Below are 14,673 nucleotides of genomic sequence, written 5' to 3'. Positions count from 1 at the left end.
TTTTTGGTTTGGCTGTGGGTGCCTGAGTGGACTTGTGAGGAATCACTGGAGCGACTGGGAGCAGCAGCGCTGACCACTGAGCCTGCTGTAGACATCAGCTGTTGCTCTACAAGCCAGCAGGAGGGAGAGAGTGGCAGCAAGACACGCATTACGACTTATGAAACATACACATAATACCTGCAGATCATCACCATTGCTGTATTCTGTTGATCAGAAGCAAGCTACACATTATGCTCAGGGCTGCTGCTGACTGGCTGTGTGTGCAGGCCTTGTGCGGCACCTGGGCTTCCGTGCTACACACCATATGAGGCAGATATTCAGAGGGTGGAGGAGAGAATGTTTCAAGACCACCCTGAAGCAAAATAGAGGAGGAAGAACAGAAGATTCCCTGTAGAAGGGAACACAGAGAGTGGCCTCTTTTGGGAGGAGGAAAAAAAGGGAACAGAATTATGGCTCTGGCTGACTTATCTTTGCAGTTTTTTATTCTTAGGCTCTTCTGATCTTTTATAGAGAGGGGTCTCCAAGCCTAGAAAATGCTAATCACTTCTGTATCATCTGATCACTTAAGTGATTCTTATAAACCAGAACGACCCATTCCAACAGACCTCCCCCCAAACACTGCTAAAGAAACTAGCTTCGTTGCTTTATTTATTATGTTATCATCTTATTCAGGACATCAGACTGTAGTGTGGATATCTGTTGTTACTTCCACCGCCCTGACTCTGGCATGAATAACTGCTTTGTAAATCAGTGACAGAGCTTTGTACTTTTTACTGTGAGAATAAGGGCTTCAGCTCCCATACAGCCCAGATGTCTCCATGAAATTAATCTCTGATTTACCAGTACCATTTTCTGAGACCACACAGTTGACTGTTCTGCTTGTTAATCCTTTACCTGCAATTCACTGTTTATCCTCCTTCTCCTAACCTATTGGCCCTGTCTACTATAGTACCATCCATTATTTTTATTATGTTTTTACTACTACAAAGACTACTCCTCCAAAAATCTTCAGCTGCTTAATGAATTGGAACTTTTTTTTGTTATCATTGGTAATAATTACCAGATTTCCATGCACTTGTAAAAAAAAAAGAAAATTCTATTTGAGCTTGGTAGACTTATTAATTCTTAGTAATGGTATTATTAAACTAACTGTAAATGGTTATAAAACCGGACACAGTTTGGGTTATTTTGAGATGGATTATTCTGTTTGGAGATTATCAAGGTTTATCAGCTTTTCCCCTAGGTTCTGTGGGAGAGTCATTGCAGGGTGGCAGAAGGGGAGCAATGGAGGCACTTGCTTTTAAGAATGAACAGAGAAATCAAAGGAACAAATTCATGTGCATTTTTTATTCATTTTCTTCTTATATCTCTAGCTATTTTACATTTATTTATTTATTTATTTAGAGAAAAAGGAACAGTTGTCTAAATTGGTTTATCCTTCACTTATCCAGAGATTCTGTCTCCGGATAGAGCAATTGCCTCTAAAATCATAATCCCATAGGTTTGTTTCACCATATGAAATATTATTTATTTCTTTACATCAGAAATAGTATATGGTTTTCTTTGAGGGCGCATATACAAGATAGATTTTGAAGGGTTGATAATGCGACTGGCAGCTGGTAGTATGTTAGAGTCGGTATGAACTTTTCTTTCATTTTCATACAGCCACCAAGTTGTATGATAGCAGACCAAGAATTGACTCCAAGGGACTTACATTATTTTCTGCACACGTGTCCTGAAGTCTTATTGCCCCATGAAATATTGTAAAGATATTTATAAGCAGACTGGATGGGGGAGGTCAGTAAAAGTGGTTTTGTATACTGCAGAGTCCAGGAGTTTCAACTGCTGTCTTGGTCATACACTGAAGATTTCACTGTATGGCTTCAAGAGAGGATAATGCACAATTAGAAGAGTACTGTATAACACAGCTAAGATTTGGAGACTAGATTCTACATTCTATATTTTTTTTTCTAGTACTAAGAATTGAACCCGGAGCCTTCACACTGAGCTACATCCTTAGTCCTTCTTAGTTTTTATTTTAAGATAAGGTTTCATTGAGTCATTAGGTTGCCAAGGCTAGGCTCAAACTTGTGACCCTCCTGCCTCAGCCTTCCAGAGTGCTGTGTCTATTGGTTTGTGCCACCACGCCTGGCTTCTAGACCTTTTTTACCCCTTGCTTTGGCAAGAAAGAACAAGACAGAATGAAACAGACCCAGCCATCAATGCTTTCTGTGGTTGCTTCTACAATCTGGAAACCATCCTTTTCATCAGTTCTGGAAAATCTTTAGTTGTTATTTCTTTCACTCTTTCTACTTCTCCATTTTCTGTATTCTGTCCTTCTGGATTTCCTGTCTGGTCAATGCTGGTGCTTTCAAATACATCCCATGTCTTTCTGAGCTTCTCTTTCAAGTTCCTCCATCTTTTAATATCTGTGGTGTATGTTGTAAATTGAAATACATAAATTTGGGGTCAATTTTCCACTTAACATATTTTTTTCATATTCTTTAATATATTTTTTTCAGATTTTGCAGATTTCATTTGGCTTTTCACTTCAGCCATTTTAGGAGTTATGTTATTATTCAACATTATATTTGTGTTTTACATATCTTCCTGGTGTTTTTCCTTTTGTCTTGCTTTTTTCTCCCTTTTAAATTTTGTCTTTTGTGTCTTTAATTATTCCACACATACATTAGAGTCTGTAGCTGTGTTATCTATTCCTGCATAACAGTGTTTTCACAAATGTAGCTTAAGGGCTGGGAATTTAGCTCGGTGGTTCCGCTGCCTGCCCTGCAAGCGCAAGGACCGGAGTTCAATCCCCAGTAACACCCCCCCCCCCCCGCAGTGTACCTTAAAACAACACACATGTATTTTCTCACGGTTTATGTGGGACAGGGTTCTGGGTACAGGCTGGCTGGGTCCTCTGCATGGCCATATCCAAAGTTGGGCTGGTTTCTTGCTTGGGGCCGTTTCAGTGTCCATGTGGCTGTCAGCAGCATCAGTTCCTGGAAGGGCACCAGGCTGAGGGCCTAAGTTTTTTGTTGTCTTTGAGCTAGAGGCCACCCTCAGCTCTGTGCCACATGGGCAGCTCCCAACAAGGCTGCTTGCTCTACCAGCCAGCAGGAGGGAGAGTGTGCAGCAAGACACACATTATGACTTATGAAACGTACACATAATACCTGCAAATCATCACCATTGCTGTATTCTGTTGATCAGAAGCAAGCTACGCATTATGCTCATGCTTAGGGGAGAGAATGTGAATACAAGGAGATACTACTACATTCACAGTGCTAGAATCTGGCTGCAGTAGTATTCAGTAATCCTGTGATTTATTCTGTCATTCTTGGAAGAACTAATTATGCTATTTATTAATTCTGAAGACATGGTGGATTCTTTCCTTGTGATGAGATCTTTGGTGGGATTCTTATCTATGGTTCTTCTACTAGGTACATTTTTAATACTAATTTCTTATCTTGAAGAGGTATGAAATAAGATAAATAAAAATTTAAACACCAAATCCACGTGAGGGAAAAGTCATCATAACAAATTCTTAGGCAATGTATTTTCTTTTACATAGTGTCCAGACCAAGATGTGCAAGCTTCTTTTTAATCGCATAGATTTGGTAGGTGCGAGGCAGGAAGATCACAAGTTCAAGCCTAGTCTGGGCAACTTAGCGACTTAGCAATACCCTGTCTCACAATTTAAACACACACACACACACACACACACACACACACACACACCCTTAAATAATTAATTAATTTTCAAAAGGGCTGGGAGTGTAGCTCAATGTGAAGGTCCTGGTTCAATCCCTAATACTGCAAAAAGAAAAGAAAAGAAAAGAAAGAAAAGAAAAGAAACTTGCTTTCTTGCTTTCGTCATACTGACTATAGATCTTAGACTTCTATGACTGCTTCTGCCAGAGACCTCCTTTTCTGGTATTTTGGCAGCCTAGATTACTTGAAAACCCTTCCTCTATAAAATTTCTAGTGATAATGAATAAAATATAATGAATATCCTTCAAAATATATGACTGAGATAGTAAGGGAATCCCCTAGAGGCCAGAGTTAAGGAGTGTACTGAAAACCAGTGTGATAATCCTGAGCTGATAATGGACCACCATGGGGTGAACCAAAGCCTTCGGGTACAGGAGGCATGGCCATGGACCTTCACAAGGTAAAATCACTACTGAGATCCCCACATATACCAAGGTCCTTGTAGGACTGTAAACAAATTGAAGTGTGGAGCAGGAAAAAGTTGTTTTTAAAAAATAAATTTAGTTGCTGCCTGCTGCGCAAGTGTAAGGACCAGAGTTCAATCCCTGGTACCAAAATAAATAAATAAATGAATTTAACATGAAATTTAAAAAATATATTTTCTTCACTGTATTTTACTAAGGAAACTAGATCTTTCACATGTTGATCTTGGCAAGGTTACATAGGTAAAGGACAAAACTAAAGCTCAGTCTGAAGATACAGAACCTTACTTCAGTGTAGTACTTTGCCTCCAGTCCTGTATAAAATTCTCATGTCTACCTCATAGGACTTTTATAAGGATCATACAGGATAATGTATGTTGACAAATTTAGTGGGACAGTACAGAGCACTTGATGGTGTAAATAAATGTTATTGTGATTATTAGTGTCACTACTCAAGGATCTATCAACTACCTGGATAACAGAAGGAAAATAGGAGCTCGAAGAAAATAGAATTGCAGCTCCTTGATCAATAGCTGTTCACTTAACCAATATTAGTGCTTATTCTGAGTTTCAGAATAGAATTTAAGCAGAGATATACTGCATAGAATCACAACCTTTTAAGAATCTCTTGCACAATATTTAGTTGATTGTTTACTAATTCACATTCACTGAGAAACTACTGTGTGGCAAGTGATGTCCTGTGTGGGGATGATGAAGACAAAGTTCTTGGCTTAAAGAGCTCACTATAAGGAGAGAGACTTACTGAAGTGCTCCAGTAGTTATTGAAACAAACAAAATCCAGACAATAGCATTGTCATGGAAGGTGAAATAAGTTTTCCTTTACAATCAGATAACCACTGGTGATTGTGTCTTTTAATAGTTGTCAACTTCTTTTTAAGTATCTATATAAGTGAGGGAACTATTTTTCTTATTTTTGAGCTAATAGCTGTTCTTCTTTAGTCGTATTCACGCCCGGTGAAACAACACAAAATAAATCTTTGTTTTGAGGATAACCTCTCAAACAAACAAAATACCATGTTATTCATATTAATAATTTCAGACCAAATTTGAAATCTTTCCAGTATTTTCAACCATAGCTAGCTGAAGTCTTGATTTGGAGGTCCCACTCCTGACATCTCCACCCAGTGACTCAATAGCTTGAAAACACTCCCTGACCCTGTACTGTGGTGAAACTCTTGTTTCTACTTACAGTTTCCTACAGACAAGTCGCTTTCCGGCTCCCATCAAATCAGTCAGTCTAAGTGCCCACTCCAGGGTCTGTAGTAGTTAGTGTTAGTAGTGTGTTTGCAAAATTTCATGAGAGAAAAAGGAAACACAGTCTGAGCCAATAAATATCTCTAGACCTATATCAGGCATTGGTGTTTTGGAGAAACCTTAATTTTTAATGTAGTAATGCAGAATTCAATTGACTAATGTATTCATTCAGCAACTGTTTACTGTATCCTCATTCTCTGTGACCCCAAATCATCTCAGTTTCCTGTTGGGTGATCTTAGTCCTAGTGCAGATCCAAGTGATGTTCATATTAGGTTATACAGTGTAATCCTGCCTGAGAGTTCTTCAGCTATGTCAGTGTATTAGTCTTGTTTGCTCCTGCTCCTGTTTCTATCACAGCACATAGGGGCAATCAGTATAAACTGGGTAGCAGTGAGACCAGCAATTATGAGTACATATTTCCTTAGCCTAAAATCTTTTGTTGATATTTTAACATTTATTGAATATCTGCTTCATACTGGGCCTTAACCTGAGCTGAGAACATGTCTTAGTCACTTTCTTATTGCTGAGATGCAATACCTGACACCTTCCACTTAAAAGAGGAGAGGTTTATTTTGGCTCATGGTTACAGTCCATGGTCATCTGGGTCTAAAACAGGCAGCATGGAGTAAAGGTCTTTGCAGAGGAGAGCTGCTCATGTCATGGTGGCCAGGAAGCAGAGACAGAAGGGGCGAGCTGGGAAAGGAGATACACCTTTCCAGGCCACCACCCCTGTGATCCGCCTCTTCTGACCAGATCCTGCCTCCTCACAAGCCAGCTATACCACCTCCATAAATCAGTTACCTTCCCCAATCTCTGCCTATGAGGCCAGCGTGGTGGTGCACCCCTGTAATCCCAGCACTCGGGAGGCTGAGCCCACTGCAAGTTCAAGGTCAGCCTGGGCTACGCAATGAGTTCAAGGCCAGCCTGGAGTAAGACGACCCTGTCTCAAAACAAAAACAAAAACAAAAGGGCCGGGGATTTAGCTCAGTAGTTTTGCCACCTGCTGCACAAGTGCGAGGACCTAAGTTCGATCCCCAGTACCAAAAAAAAAGCTCTTCCTATGAGCACATGAGGCCTTTGGGAGACATTCTCCATTCAAACTATAACAGAACTTATTGGTGAAAAAAGCACATACAAGTGCTGCCTCCCAAGAGTTCTTTCTATCAAGCTTTGAGTATGTGTATGTGTTGCCCACTTTTCCAGAGAACCCTAATGGGTTGGAAAGAAAGACCAGAAAAGATCACGAAGCCCTTTTCCCTTAAAATCTGCATTGTCCTGAGCAATATTTTCCAATTATATCTGAGCTAACTTTAGGTAACCAAAACCTTGGGTGTTACCACAAATGCATTTGAAAGACACTTTATGGCATAAGAGGGGTGGCAGTGTAGAAGATTTTTTTTTCTCATAATTAGTTTTTTCTTGTTCACTGTCATCCATTATCTTAATTGTTTGACTCTTCTCTCTAGTTCACATTTACAGGACTTAAATATTTCAGGGTGGTCCTGACAGCTTAAAGAGCTGTGAGCTAAGTGCTGCTTCTCTAGGTGATGGTGTATTTTCAGGTGCAGCAACAAAGTTCATTATTTCTTTACTCAGAAGTGGCATTAAGAATCAATCTGTGTTTCCTACAAGATGAATGGGCATGAGTGAGGGGAGAGGTTGGGTGGTGAGTGAATGTGGAAAATCATGAACCACTTTATGGTAAATTTCAATGTCTTCAGAACTGGGCTGTTTCTTGAGTGCTAAGCCATTACTATTCAAGCTTTGTTACATTATTTGTTTTTGTTACCAAAGAGACGGTGCCCCAAGTAGCTGTCAGGCTTGGATTCTCAAGAGCTATGAATCACTGAACACAGCATCAGCAGGGTTGTCTTGTGTCCCATCTGTTGTGTTAATAAAGTGGATTCAGGAAGAATATGCTCAGCAGCCAGCTTTCTGGCATACAGTTACCCATTCATTCCTATTCCTATTCCTGATGTTCATACCAGCTACTCACATTTAGTGTGAAGATTCTGAATACCGTAGGATTAATAGACCAGGAAAGGATAGCCAAATATCCTCTTATTTCCAGAAAGGCCAACACCTAACTTCTTTAATCCATAATTATTATATATGACATTTATTTAATGTTTACTATTTTAGGTTCTGTGGTAATAACTGTTTAACTCTTCACAATCCTAAGAGGTAGATATTGGTATAATCCCCATTCCGTAGATTTAGAAATTACTTTCCTAATTCATTTATCAATTGGTGAACTTGGAATTAGAACCATGTGTTCTGACTCCAGGCCCTAAACTGTTAATTTATTTATAAGCTGTTGCTTTCTTATAACTCTCTCTACATAATGATTATCTTTTTATCAACCTTGTTTAATCTTTCACTTTAATATTTAAAATATCTTTATGAACATTACATGTAAAATTTCACCTTAATATTTTTCCCCACTGGACTTTTGAGTCTATGAAGACAGTCTCCTTTTTCTGCCTTGTATTGTTCAGAACTGAAGATGGCTTAAAATGCTTCAGTAGTAATTGAATAAATGAATGAATTCATTAGCATGTTTATAGTCTCAGCAACATGTTATAAATATAATTATAGTTAATCATTGATTATTTGGATATGACTGCCAACCAGGTGTTTTTAGACAACTTTGTGTGTCTATGTGTGTGTGAAAATAGTTTAATGATCTCTCATATACCATCTCCTATGCTCAACAATTATCAACATTCTGTCTTTCCAGACATACTGTATTTATAGCCCAAGTTTGCTCCTAATAAAGAGCTCTTAATAAATTGCACTAGAGCAACAGTGAAATCTCTTTGCCTCTTCTTGTGTCACCCAAGAAACCTAAAAAATAAGGTTGTTTTTTAAAACATAAACTATGAAATCAGTGGGTAATGATTGAGAACAGATATGAGGAGTTGCTAGAGACAGTGGCTTCATGGGCCTGCCAGATTTGTAACAAAGGTAGCAGCACATCTAAAGGAGGACTGCTGGTCAGGAAGAGGGGTCCGTTAGAGCGGCATGTGAGCTTCCTTTCCGAGGTGCATGCTAGCTGACATCAGGATCCGGCCTGACTGACGGTTGGTTTTCTTATTGTTATCACTGATGCTCTGGTTTCATGTACCAGTCTTGTTTGCTTTGTTAGCATGGATTAGCGTCCCTAATAGGCTTTTTTTTAAAACCAAAAATGTTAATATAATCATGATTTTCTCATCGGCTTATTCTTTGTTCATTGATTTCCAAGAAATCATGTATTATTAGATAATAATATTATATTATTATTAAATAATCACATTAGTTTAACATATTTTGGTTCTGTTAAAGGGTTTTTTAAAATGAATAAAAATTGATAAGATAAAATCCTTATTTGCTGCTTATGTTGCCTTAGACTGCTGAGTAATAATTCTTTTTTGTGTGCTTGTCTATTTTATTCCATCATGTATTTAATTGATTTTGCTTAAAATGTCTTGAGAAATGGCCCAAATCAGTCTTAAAAACATAGACTATTTTGTCCCTTGAGTTTATGGTTTGTTTTTGGCTTTGCTTAACACATTCTATTTTCCCATGCTGATTTTCTATTTTGTCCAAAGTGATTCAAGTTTGTTTTATTCTTTTATCCTCTATTGGCATTATCTTAGGTTCTTTTGCTTTGACTTCTCCTTAGTAAGGTCTGAGCAACTGCCAGAACGTTTCAGTTTGATTGTCATCACATTATCTTTTCTGTGCAATTCCATCTTGTGCTGATCTCTGCAGTAGTTTGCCTTTCAGTATTAGGATGTTGCAATCCCTGCATCCCATCTTTATGATTCCTAATTGAAAAACTCAAGGTTCTTCACATGAAAATCCATTTGTGCAAAGCTCCATCTGTAATTTATTCCCTCTCGGCATAGCTCCTCAGTAATGTTTTTGAACGCCTAGTGGGATATGAGAGGTCATTAAAAATCATCATTTTTTCCTCCTTTTGCAGGAAAAAAAAGGCTGGATTGCTTGAACTTGCTCATTATTTTCTTTTTGTGCCTCATATGAACTCAGATAATAATGTTCTGTGCCCACCAGAGCTATGAGTGGTTATGAAAACAGACTTTTTCTTTCTGAAGTAAGTATTTTGTGATTCCTGCAAGTATCCTGTATCAGGGTGCTTATATTCTTTTTATAAATACCTTTTTTGCCTTTAGCTTTTTGGAGCACAGTTTCATCTCCTTGTTTATATAAACTCCAAGGGAGGGATTATTGAGCCAAGTTGAGAAGGTCCCATGTCACTTTGCTATTTGCCATCAAGTACAGCAATATGGCTTTTTGTTGTTACAGTTTCATGGACATCTGCTGTGTTGTGTTTAAGATCATTTGTGAAGATATGTGGGTATTTCTTGGGTCCAGACTAAATCAAGACCCATTAGTACCAATTTTACTTCTCTTAGTATTTTAACATTTCTTCTTTAAGGCTATTCCTTTTACTTTCTCATGAGGACAAGTTAACCAGTTTTCTCCACTAAATTCTTACCTCTTCTGATTTACTTAGCATATCGAAGTTAAATTTACTTATCAGGCTGAAGTGTAGCTTCATTCTATTCTAAATAAACACAATTTAGAATATAAACAGACAAATTTAAAGAAAGGCTTTCTGACCCTCCTCTTGAAGTTTACCTTTACTCTAACAATGAAAAAGGGATTTTACAGTATCCATATTTTTTTTCAAAGAAAATAATTTTATTTGTATATCAAAGACTAAGTAATGAAGACATGACAAGGTTACCAGAGCTGACGCCATGGAAAGCTACAGATGACTGCTCCCTGTTCCATCCAGCTTGCCCTGGCTGTATCCATATTTTTAAAAATGTATGCCAGTTAAACAGAGTATGTAAGTGAACTGTGTTGTAAATCAGCATGTTCTGCTGTGAATTGGCATCATCTGGTATGTGGCATTGCCTCCAGTAAATATTTAAAAATTGTCACTATCGCTGACTTCACCAAATGCAGAGTTAGGGAGACATGTTCAGTAGTCCGCCTCATATATTTCCACCACACAGTACCACACAGTACCAAGGGCGCAGACAATAAGAAAACTAGAGGTTCATTAGAAAGCATTGGTTTTTGGAAATTCATTATCTTGATTTTACTGTTATTTTTCTTTTATATTTATTTCATTTTATTAGCATATGTTTGCAATGCATAATTGTGATATTCATTTTGGGGAAATGGTACATGCACATAACAGGTCTTGATCATCTTCAGTGCCTTTATTCCCCCTCCCCTAACTCCTCTCTCTCCCTTACCTGCCTCTCATTCCCTTCCCCATCTCCAAGAGTCTGCCTCCTTGTTTCCTACCATCTCTCCTTCATTTTATTCATATTTGTATTTTAGGTTTCTCATAGAAGAGAAACTATGAGATATTTAACTTTATTGGCTTATTTTACTTAGCATGATTGTCTCAAGTTCCATCTACTTTCCTGAAAATGGCATGTAATATAACTTTTGATAATGACTGAATTTAACAATTCATAAAATTCCTGAAAATTTATGAATTTGCTCTTGTGTGCTTGGACAAGCCAGCTCCAGCATACCATTGCTTGTAATGGAAAAAGAGAGATCACAAGAGAAGAATCACCTTGATCCTCTCCATTTTAAATTGAATTTTCCCCAACATTTTAGAGACTGTTTATGAATCCTTTGCTTGTACCTACCGAACAAGGCACACCACCTTTGCTCCAGAATTATCAGGTTCTGCACACTTTGTTTACTGTGAGCTTGAAGAAAGGGCATATGGAAAACCTTTGTATATTTCTGTATTCAAAAGATGTTTCTTCTTTTGTCTGTAGGTGTATGAAGTAGCACTATGTTTTATGGGACTTCTTCCTCAGAGGCTAGCAGGTGTGTCTTGGTACTACCGTCAGTCCATCAGGCAGAACCCCAGTGCTGCCTGCTCATAAGTAGAAGGAAACAGCAGGGCAGACTGCTGTTTATTCCCTATACAGCCTTGGTGGGCATGTTGGAACATTGCTAGAAGAATGTGAAAGATGCATACTAAGAGGCCTTCTGCTGTCTTTTACCACTGTAGTCAAGTAATGAGACTAAGAAAAACAAATTTGTTGATGACACAAAATGCAGAATAAATGTTTTCTTCCTATCTCTGGACTACTTCAACAAGTTATATTTTAAAAATCTACTGTTAAAGCTGATCTTCATTTAACAATAATTATACACATTTGTGGGGTACAGTGTGATAATTTAATACATGTACACCCTGTGTGATAAACAAATCAGGATAATTAACATATTCATCATCTCATGCACTTAGCATTTCTTGTGGTAAAAGCGTTTTTAAAAACCACTTAGGCTTCAATTTTAGTTGACCTGATAATATGATCTGCTGGATTACCCTATAGGCTAGCGTTAAGGTCTCACAGCATGCAGGTCCTGACACATCTTATCCTTAGTGTATCAAGAAATTTGTTTTAAGTCATACAATTCAAAGTTGTACATTTCTCTTTCTTATTTCCAGTCCTGGCCTGGTGGTGACAGCAAAGCATCATGCAATCAGTGTTACCAGGCAATCATAGTAAGATACATACACATGATCATTAAAATGAATACATCAAAAGGAAATATGTGAAACTGTTCCATTAACATAACTAACAGCTGAAATGTAACATAACAAATCAACACATGTGCTACACATTTGGGATTACTCTTGACTTGGCCTTTTAAGACTGCACAGAAACTGGGGACATGTGTGAGTGTCAGGCTGCAGCCCATCAAAGGGCCCCTACTTGGGGGAAGATTCTTTCCTAAAATTATGTTCACCTTTGGATAAACACAGTGAGGATACCTTTCTGGGTGCTTCTACAGCATGCGTCCACAGCACAGTGTTGGAATCTAATCCTGTGGTTTTCATCATTAGTCTTTAGGGTAAGAAAATACCAAATAGCACAGACAGTTGTGGAAAATATTTCAATTTTACTTAGCTCTTTATATTGTTGAAAACGAGAATATATTCAATACGCCTAGATTCTCATTTCTCATGTATGCTTACCTAGGCTTTATGTTGCAATAAGAAAACATTAACATGGTAAAAATATACTTTTTAATGCATTGTGATATACTTAAAAGGAGATTGAGAGCTGCCTCTACCTCATGAAATCCTCAGTAACACACATTTTCAAAATGATTTTGAAAGCTGTTAATTGATAATGCTCTAATCTTCCAAGCAAAATACATAGGGAAGGAAAAAATATAAATTGTAAGCTGGGCATGTTGGCACATGCCTATATTCCCAGCATTCTGGGAGTGTGAGGCAGGAGAACTGCAAGTTGGAGCTCATCCTGGGCAACTTAGCAAGACCCTGTCTCAACATTAAAGATATTTTAAAGGGGTGGGGGCTTCCGATATAGCTCAGTGCAAAGGCCCTGGGCTCAGTACCAGGGGAAAAAATTGCAATGGCAAATGTCATATTTTAACTTATTTGACCCATTTCCTGTGTAGTACAAGGCAACTGTTATGCATAGGATATTGTCTCTCATTAATAAAGCACCCGAGATGTCCTTGGAGAGGCAAACATAGAAATAATCTTTCAGTGTAATGCCAACAAACAAATGTGTACTAAAAATAATTTAAATTAAATATTGTTCTTTTAATGCCCACTAGAAAGCAAAATATTTATTAAAACATAGTTTTTCTCTTCCACTCTTTGTATTATTTTTGATCTTCATTTCTTCCAATTTGTTTCTCCATATTCTCTCTCTCTCTCTTTCTCTCTCCCTCTCCCTCTCTCTTCCTTCCCTCCCTCTAATATTTAACTCTTCCTCCTGTCTCCATGGTATACATCCTACATCTTTTTTCCTTCCCAGTTTTATTAGCCATCAGATAGTCTTCAGAGTTTAAACAAGAAAATGAACTCCCAGGCTTTGGGGACTGTAAAAGAGGTCTTGCTTTTCCCTCTCTTATTTGATGCAGTTGCCAAGAAAGTGAGTCACAGGCACAGGTGTAGAGAGGTGCAGGGCAGGCCGCCCAGGGTGCATTTCCTGATTACATAACCTTTGAGTGTCTCCAGGGGAGACAGCATTCAGAGCCACGGTGTGTGCAGTGCCAGGCGGTCTGATCACAGACAGGCAGAGCTTGTGTCCCTTCTCAAAAACTTTCCTGCTGGGCTGTTAAAGCTTCATAGGGTAATGTTTAAATTGGAATCAAGTCCGCCACAGCTGTGTGTGAGTGAATCTCTGCTTCACTGTGAATCAGAATGGCTGCCTGGAACATGAAGAGAGCATTTTCCCTCCAACAGAAGCTACTTTGTTATTTATTCTGTGGCTAGGAAGGAAGAACTGGGTGGCCAATAAAGCAGCAAAAGACCCAGGATACTGAAACAATGTTTCTAACTCATATTTAGACTGTATTATCCAGATATCATATAATATCATCCTTCTATCTCATCACAAATTCAGTTTACATTGACTTCACATGCTTTTTATCATCTTTATAAATATTTTTAAAATTTAAAGGTGTAGTATAGCTTTATATATATATATATATATATATGCATCTCTTTTGGTTATATATAGTCAGTTATTCTCATATATTGTTTCTTGACTGTTAGACACTCAGATTTTAATGCCACAAATCAGTTAAATTTACTAATAAAGGACTGACAACAGAATTCTGTTTTCTTGTCCTTTCTATCTTAAATTCTTTTGTTCCTACCACCCTGGGAAGTGAGGAGGAGCAGATTCAGCCCAGTGGAAGATGATAGATGTGTATACCGTAGGCTTCAGATGTCAAGGGATGGGTGACCTCTCAAGCCCCTTTCTTACACTTCTGGTTCTGTGATTTTATAATAACAGGGGTAAGGAATCATAAATGTGAGGGGAACATATTACTCTGAGGATTATGCTGATTATTTGTGGGAGTTGATATTTAACCGAAGAGAAATGATTTAGGTAATAAATGAACAATATTCTGACACACTGGCTGTAAGGAAGCTGAAGAAAGTGAGAGGACAAATAAATTCTTACATATAGGTGTAATAATTTAGTGCAAGTCACATACACAGACCCCTGTGACTACATGGAGCAAAATAAGAGTAGGCAGTTAGGAAAGAAGACAGTAGGTAATAGTTGGGAAACGTCTAGCCTAGCTTGGTCAAAAAGTTGGTTGGTATGACGTTCTTGTTAGAATGGAGCTGGTGCTGCTTATTTCCTCCTAAACAGT

General features: G+C 38.1%; 1 protein-coding gene across 10 annotated transcripts in view; it reads left to right on the top strand.

Annotated features, from left to right (window-relative positions):
• The window catches only part of Rgs22 (regulator of G protein signaling 22), a 127,303-nt gene that overhangs the window by 70,921 nt on the left and 41,709 nt on the right, over nt 1-14,673 (top strand). The window lies entirely within an intron of this gene.

Source organism: Heterocephalus glaber, unplaced genomic scaffold (assembly GCF_053883595.1).
Source record: "Heterocephalus glaber isolate CG9 unplaced genomic scaffold, H.glaber_assembly_v1.0 deba00001555, whole genome shotgun sequence".
Classification (NCBI taxonomy): domain Eukaryota; kingdom Metazoa; phylum Chordata; class Mammalia; order Rodentia; family Bathyergidae; genus Heterocephalus; species Heterocephalus glaber.
Note: the sequence above shows the minus strand (reverse complement) of the source record. Positions and strands in the feature narration are given on the sequence as shown.